General features: G+C 47.0%; 1 pseudogene; it reads left to right on the top strand.

Annotated features, from left to right (window-relative positions):
• The first annotated feature begins 2196 nt into the window (after nt 1-2196).
• LOC148927453 (uncharacterized) lies at nt 2197-3350 on the top strand (annotated as a pseudogene).
• Nucleotides 3351-8213: the final 4863 nt, after the last annotated feature.

Below are 8213 nucleotides of genomic sequence, written 5' to 3'. Positions count from 1 at the left end.
CATAAAAGTTGAATAAGAGTTAAATGTGGTCCTAAATAAATGGAGTTTTTATAGTTTTGGTCATACCTATTGTGTTTTGAATTATTACATCCTACACATTTAAAATTGGGCCGGATTCAGTCCAAAATGGACCGCACTATGAAAAATAAACGGTCAACGGCAATTTACCCGATTTTGTAATTATTACGCCTAGATTATTTCCTTAATTTTTATAACCTTATCACCTCCTCAGCGCCGTCCAAAACTTGCCGGAAAACGCCAAGTTATCTCCGGCGAGCCAAGCAATGTCACAAATTCCAAGCCTCTCGCTCCAAACCGCCCCCAAAACTCTGCTTCTCCGCTATATTTCCGCCTCCAAGAGCTCAATTCCCGTGAAAACCAATTCCTTTTCTCTGATTCCAAATGCGATTACGCGAAACTACCGGGATGTCAAACGATCGCCGTCGGTTGCTCAACTTCGTCTCCCTCAATAGGAGGGTTGGGCTGCACAACGTGAGGGAAATTTCACACTGCTTTCATCCGGTGCCGAGAACGGCGGAGGATAAATCTGATGGCTCTCACGCTGCTTTCGAAAAAATGATAGGATTATTTATAATAAAGGGCATATCAATTGGATAAGTCATATGATCTTAACCATTTATCGAATTGCTTGTTACTACTATGATTTAACAAAGTAGAATTTGGGAAAAAGTATAAGAAATTGAAAATAATGAGATGATCTTGAAGAAATTTGAGAAATAATGAGAGTTACATGAGAAAGATGTAGGATTTTAATGTGGGAATATGAGTATATACATACACCCATCCACTTAGGGTAGTGATAAAATACAAATTTATATATTGTACAAATTTAAAACTTCTCAACATGGTTTCAATACAATATCAACACAATATAAAATTCAAGATTTTAATATCAACACAGCATCAATCATTGACTACCGTTGAAATTCTGTTGACATTTTCCTGTTGATGCTTTTTTTTTATCTGTTGACATTTTTCAATGATCCAGATCATAGTTTTGAGTTTGTACAATATTTAGAGTTTTCATTTGATCACATTCCCCCACCTAGTTGTATCTAACTTCTAAAGCTTCTGATTTTTAGTTAATCTCAAGAATTTGGAATCTCATATTCTTCAATTTCTAGGAGATGTAATTTAGCTTATTTGGATTGAGATGTCAATCTTCGACGGGCTTCCCATTCCGAAAGATAAATCAGTGAGTTTTTCACAGAGATTGAGTGAGAATTTGTCCGTTAAAGAAAAAGAAAAAAATCAAATATTCTAATCTAAACCCTAATCCAGTCAAAATAGCTTCACGTCGTCGTCAATTTTGGACCGAGTTCGGCCCGATTTTAAATGTGTGGGACGCAATAATTCAAAATCATGAAAACGCCATATGTTTAAGATCACATTTGACCCTTACTCATATTGATATCACAACATATCTAAAATTGAGAGCATTTAATGGATATGGAGAAGAGAGGAGATCATGCCATCAATCTCTCTCAGACTCTCTCACGGTTGCAAACACAGATACCATATATGATCATTTATTGAGAAAAGATGAATAAATTCATTACCACACCCTTTACAAAAAAAAAAACAATCAAATGTACTACATTTTCATGATCTATTTCATTTCACAAAGAGGGACCGTGATACGGACCCGACCCAGCTGGCGCCGGAGCCACAAATAGCCGTGGAGGTTTCGCCGGGAGTGGGGCAGAGTCGCCGCGGACAGCAGCTGCAGCAACCTTCCATCGCGACGACGAAGCCAAAGAGGAACGTGCGTCCGCCGGAGAAGCTGGGCGACTTCGTTCCCAAATAGGCGTTTAGGAGTAGTTATTTTATTTTATTTTATTTTTGGATATTAGTCTATTTTTGGTTATTTGTTTTTTTAGTATTTTATTTATTTTTGCGATAAGTGTCGAGCGTAATTATAAGCTCCGTTTCGGGTTTTCTTTGTTGATTCTTTCCCGAGATTAATAGAATTAGGTCGAATCAACCCTAGGGTCCTTAGTCTATAAATAGGACATTTGTTCATACTTCTCAATTATGAATGAAATAATATTTTGCCCACACACAATTGTGATTATTTTAAAAACCCTAGATTACGAGCTGCCCGACGGAGTCCCGCGCACAGCCCGAATCTTCCTTGTCCGACGACCCTGCTGGGGCGCCGGAGCTGACTGATCGATGGGCAAGCTGCCGCCGATCGCCGTTAGGGAATTCATTCCTTAACATCTGGTGCTTTCTTTCGTGAACTCATGAAACGTTTCAATATCAACATACCGGGAAATCAAACTGGGGGGGAGGGCGAGACAGGATGCTTTCCCCATGAACCGGTTCAGTGGTCGGGTGCCAACCGGCGGACGCCGCGACGATGGGGGATTCCCGCGCCAATCGTATGACGACGGCGATTTCGACAGTCGCCCGACGGACGACCTCAACCATGACGACCCCATGCAGTCCAAACTTGATCGAATATTGGAGAAAATCGATAAAATTGATCTATGGAAGGACGAGACCGATCGTAAGCTCGAATTTCGTGATCCACGCCCTGCGCGCGAGCCGGAGTTACCGCTGTGTTTTGACGACGGTGACGAACTGGAATACGACAAATACCGTCGTCGGATATTGGCTCAGAAGGGCAACCGTTACAGAAACCCTAGTTTTGGTCAACACGACGACCCGTCGGAGGAGAGGGACCGCCGTGACCAGAGGGGCTGTGTGGGACCCCGTTGGGATTCACCGGGGGTCAGATAGCCGGGGACTTACACTGGAGGGATCGACCAGCCGTTCGACCACCCGGCGTCGTGTTGGGACCCACCCCAACGGTTCCAACCACATGCTGCGAGATCGGATAAACCGGAGAAGGTAAGGATGCAACCGTCGCGGTTTGACGGCTCGAATGCCTCGAATTGGGTATCCAAGGTGCAGTACTACTTCGATCATCTCATGATGCCCGAGGCACAACGCCTCCATTACGCCGTGATGTTATTTGACTCACCGGCGGCGGAATGTGTATTTAATTATTGTGCGAATACGAACTTCGTCACTTGGCAGGATTTTCTGGAGGACGTAAGACACCGTTTCGAAGACAGAGTTTCAAGAATTATTTCAGTCTTATTGCCAAGTTGACCCAAACAGGCACGGTACTTGAGTACCACGACACTTTTGAAAAATACCTCAACAGGGTCCGGGGGGTCCCAGAATCTGAATTATTCACACTGTTCGTAGCAGGCCTCAAACCAAACATGCAAGAACGTCTCCGGATGCATCGCCCGGAATCTTTGGCGGAGGCAATGGCCTTATCCCTGGAGTTCGCAGATATGGACGCTGACCGCTGACAGCAGTCGGGCCCCAATTCGTCCGCCGTTGGGCGATCGTGGCAGGGCCGCGAGCCCCGGAAACAACCAGGCTTCACACCCACACAACCCGCTTTGGGGTCAAAGCAACCCGCGGATCAGCCAGCACGCGGCCCGGAGCAGCAACGGATACCCAGGATTCGGGTCTCACAGGCGGAGAAGTCAGAACGGTCCAGACTTGGCCTATGTTGGCACTGCCCTGAGAAATGGGTAATTGGACATGTGTGTAAGCAGTGTATACTCTACTATGCCGATGAGGAGTTCGAGTTCGAAGAAGTAGTGATAGAGAACTATAAACACAAAGAACCTATAGTAGCGGACGTCTCCCACATTCATAGTATGGGCGGGGGGCGAAGATCCCGACCTCTAAAGTTTGTAGGGGTAATCCAGAATCATGAAGTCAGCATTCTCATAGATACAGGTAGCGACCGTGATTTTATGTATCCAAACATCGCCGAAAAGCTGCACTTACCCCTATTTGAAATTCGTCCATTCCGGGTATATGTGGGGAATGGAGAGGCCTTGTTGTGCACACATGTGTCAAAGCAAACGAAGATTGAGGTGCAGGGGTCGACATTCATGGTAGACTTGCACATCCTGCCGGTACATGGCCCGGACGTCATTTTGGGAATGGACTGGCTAGAGTCCTTAGGAAAGGTCACCACTGATTTCGCGGGAAGACGTTAGAATTCGTTCAGGGAGATAAATCGATAACATTGAAGGGCCTCCTACCCCCACCGCGACGGATCAATCTACACTCGTTGGCAGCCCTTAGCCTGGACCACCATTTGCTAGAATGCTACGAGATTACGCTGCTAGAACCAGAGGCAGAATCGGTTCTATCACCAGAAAGGAGGATTTTCCCCCGACTCTCCCGCAAGAAATGAGATCGGTCTTGGAGCAGTTTCGGCCGGTATTCGACCCACCGACGGGCATGCCGCCAGAACACGCCTACGACCATCGCGTACATCTATTGCCAGGCGCGAAACCAATAAACGTCAGGTCGTATCAGTACCCATATTTTCATAAAAATGAGATCGAGCGGTAGGTCAAAGACATGTTGGAGCAAGGGATTATTCAGCGGAGCAGTAGCCCATTCTCCTCACCGGTCCTCCTTATTCGAAAAAAAGATCGCATGTTCCATTTTTTGCATAGACTATCGCGCCTTGAACAATGCTACAGTACCGGATGACTTTCCAATTCCTACGGCGAATGAGCTTTTCGATGAATTGGGCAAAGCTCAAGTTTTTACCAAGCTGGATCTGCGTTCGGGATATCACCAAATTCGGATGCACGAACAAGATGTGTTCAAGACAGCTTTCCGTACCCATGATGGCCATTTCGAGTTCCTGGTTATGCCATTCGGCTTGACAAACGCACCGTCAACTTTTCAGACGGCTATGAATTCAATCTTTCAGCCGTTACTGCGAAAGTTTGTCATTGTGTTCTTCGATGACGTTTTGGTGTACAGTCCCTTCCCAGAAACGCACGCCCAGCACTTGGCCGTGGTTTTGGGAATTCTGCAGGAGCACAGTTTTATTCGTTAAGTTGTCCAAATGCTCCTTTGGTAGCTCTACGGTTGAGTACCTCGGCCATCTTATCGGTGACGGGTTGCTCAAGGCGGACACGGCAAAGATCGAGGCTATGACTGCATGGCCTAAACCGAAAAATGTGAAGCAGCTGCGGGGATTTTTGGGGCTGACTGGCTACTACCGTCGGTTCGTCACACAATACGCCTTGATCGCAGCTCCACTAACGGACTTGCTAAAGAAGGATGCTTTCGAGTGGTCAGCCGAGGCGGAGTCAAGTTTCGACGAATTGAAGAAAGCTATGACTAGTGCTCCTGTCCTCCGCCTCCCTGATTTTGACCGTCCTTTTTGCATCTAGACCGACGCGTCTGACATAGGCATCGGTGCAGTTTTACTTCAGGATAACCACCCGATCGCATACTTCAGTAAGAAGTTGGGCCCGCGGCGCAAAGTGGCCTCTACTTATCACAAGGAATTATACGCCATTGCGGAGGTAGTTCAGAAATGGCACCAGTACTTACTTGGGCGCGAATTCATTATTAGAAACGATCAGAAGAGCTTGAAAGAGTTACTTCAGCAAGTAGTGCAGACTCCGGATAAGCAATTGTACGTTCGCAAACTCATGGGTTACAAGTTTGTCATTGAGTACAAGAAGGGTACGACGAACCGCGCAGCAGATGCCCTCTCTCGCCGTGAAGATGTGCACCCGATGCCGATGCCGGAGGGGCCGAAACAGAGGTGGAGGATGAGGCCGACGCGAGCCGTGACACTGCGCTCCTATCAGTAGTCGCCCATCCGATACCTCAACTGCTCGAGTTACTACGCAACGAGACGCGATCTTCGCCTCAAATGCGTAAAATTGCGAAGGAAATTCGCGAGGGTAGGGCAGCCCCGCACTTGACGTTAGTGGATGGACTGGTGTATTATGGCCGCAGAATTTTCGTGGGCTCGCGATCGTCCGCACAGATGCCTATCCTGACGGAGTACCACAGTTCACAATCTGCGGGCCATCCCGGGTTCGAGAGAATGTTGCACCGGGTGTCAGCGGGTTTTTTCTGGCCGAGTATGAAGAAAGACGTGAAGAAATTTATTGAGGTTTGCGTGGTTTGTCAAACTACCTACCAAGTACTCGACCCAGAAACCGGCAGGCTTGCTGCAACCGTTGTCAATCCCAACTCAGGTATGGGTGGATGTGTCCATGGATTTCATCACAGGCCTTCCGCAGTCAAAGTGGTATACAACGATCATGGTCGTAGTTGATCGTTTATCAAAGTATGCTCATTTCGCTCCCTTGCCGGGCCGGTTCGATGCTTTGAAAGTAGCTCATCTGTTTATCAACACAGTGGTCCGCCACCATGGGTTCCCTAAGTCTCTAGTTTCGTATCGCGACCTTGTGTTTTTTAATCAAGTTTGGGAGGATTTGTTGCGTCTCAGCGGCACAAAGCTTAATTTTTCAACAGCATATCATCCGCAGTCTGATGGACAAATGGAGGTACGCAATCGAGGATTGGAACAGTATTTGCGGGCATTCACCGCGGATCGCCTGTCAAAATGGGCTAATTTCTTACCTTGGGCGGAGCTGGCCCTAAATTGTTTTCATCATGCCGGGTTGGGCATGTCTCCTTTCAAGGCACTCTATGGGCGCGAATCGCCGAATTTAATATTTGCCCAGCCTTCCGCTTCGACTCTGTCGTCCGTCGCCGAGTTAATCACACAACAGAACGAGCTGCTGGTGGAACTACGCCGCAATTTGGAACGGGCACAGCAGCGTATGCGTGAGTGGGCGAACAAGCATCGTCGCCATTTGGAGTTTGCAGTGGGCGACAAGGTCTTACTAAAGCTACAGGCCTACCGGCAACACTCGGTAGCTAGGCTGCAGTCTGCCAAGTTAGCTCGTCGTTATTATGGGCCATTTGAGGTTTTGGAGCGCATCAGACAGGTGGCGTACCGACTGCGGTTACCCGACGGGAGTAGGATACACAATGTGTTCCGTGTGAGTCTTTTAAGGGCTTTTATAGACGGTGCTGACGCCAACGCAGGTGTGGTGTTACCATCAGAGTTTTTTGGAGACACACTAGTGGTGTACCCGGTGCGGGTGTTAGAGCGAAGAGTATTGTGGCACGAAGACCAACCAAAGGACCATGTGTTGGTCCGATGCGGATTCTCCCACGTGGGAATCATTGGAGATGATTCAGAAGTGGTTTCCGAACGTGCTCCTTGAGAACAAGGATTTTGTTATCCGGGGGGGAGGGGATGATACGGACCCGACCCAGCTGGCGCCGGAGCCACAAATAGCCGTGGAGGCTTCGCCGGGAGTGGGGCAGAGTCGCCGCGGACAGCAGCTGCAGCAACCTTCCATCGCAACGACGAAGCCAAAGAGGAACGTGCGTCCGCCGGAGAAGCTGGGCTACTTCGTTCCCAAATAGGCGTTTAGGAGTAGTTATTTTATTTTATTTTATTTTTGGATATTAGTCTATTTTTGGTTATTGTTTTTTTAGTATTTTATTTATTTTTGCGATAAGTGTCGAGCGTAATTATAAGCTCCGTTTCGGGTTTTCTTTGTTGATTCTTTCCCGAGATTAATAGGATTAAGTCGAATCAACCCTAGGGTCCTTAGTCTAGGGCATTTGTTCATACTTCTCAATTATGAATGAAATAATATTTTGCCCACACACAATTGTGATTATTTTAAAAACCCTAGATTACGAGCTGCCCGACGGAGTCCCGCGCACAGCCCGAATCTTCCTTGTCCGACGACCCCGCTAGGGCGCCGGAGCTGACTGATCGACGGGCAAGCTGCCGCTGATCGCCGTTAGGGAATTCAGTCCTTAACAGACTGTCATGTTTTGGGCGGAGGGTCGTACGTGCCACGTGGGATCGACGGCCAAATACAATAGAGATTTCAGGGTCGGCGGTTGTGTGATAGAGATGCAGAGATCTTGAGGCTGCACTATGGGTTGAGCAGGGAGCCGCTGTGGTCGTCTCGAGGGAGAGAGTGAAGCAGATTAATACTACTGCATTGGCAAGTTGAGGGAGGGAAGCCAACATGATGATCTCAACTATCAACTATCTTTATCTACTAGTAGTTGCTAGGAGTATTTGTTAAGTACAAATTCAAGCTTGTAATTTATCATGGTTCAATATTATATAGTGCCTTTCAAAAATATGCATCTTCTATATTCGCTTATTTTCAGAAAGTATTTATTTGGTACAGCCTGTGTTGTGTTGGGGTGGAGTTGTTTTATCATTTATATTAGTGTATCTTTTTCCCCTTTTTCCATTCGTAAGAGTTTTTAAAAAAACAATATTAAAACAA

This window comes from Salvia hispanica, chromosome 4 (assembly GCF_029641045.1).
Source record: "Salvia hispanica isolate PSC_SH4W2 chromosome 4, Shi_PSC_v1, whole genome shotgun sequence".
NCBI lineage: Eukaryota > Viridiplantae > Streptophyta > Magnoliopsida > Lamiales > Lamiaceae > Salvia > Salvia hispanica.
This window is presented reverse-complemented; position numbering and strand designations above follow the sequence as displayed.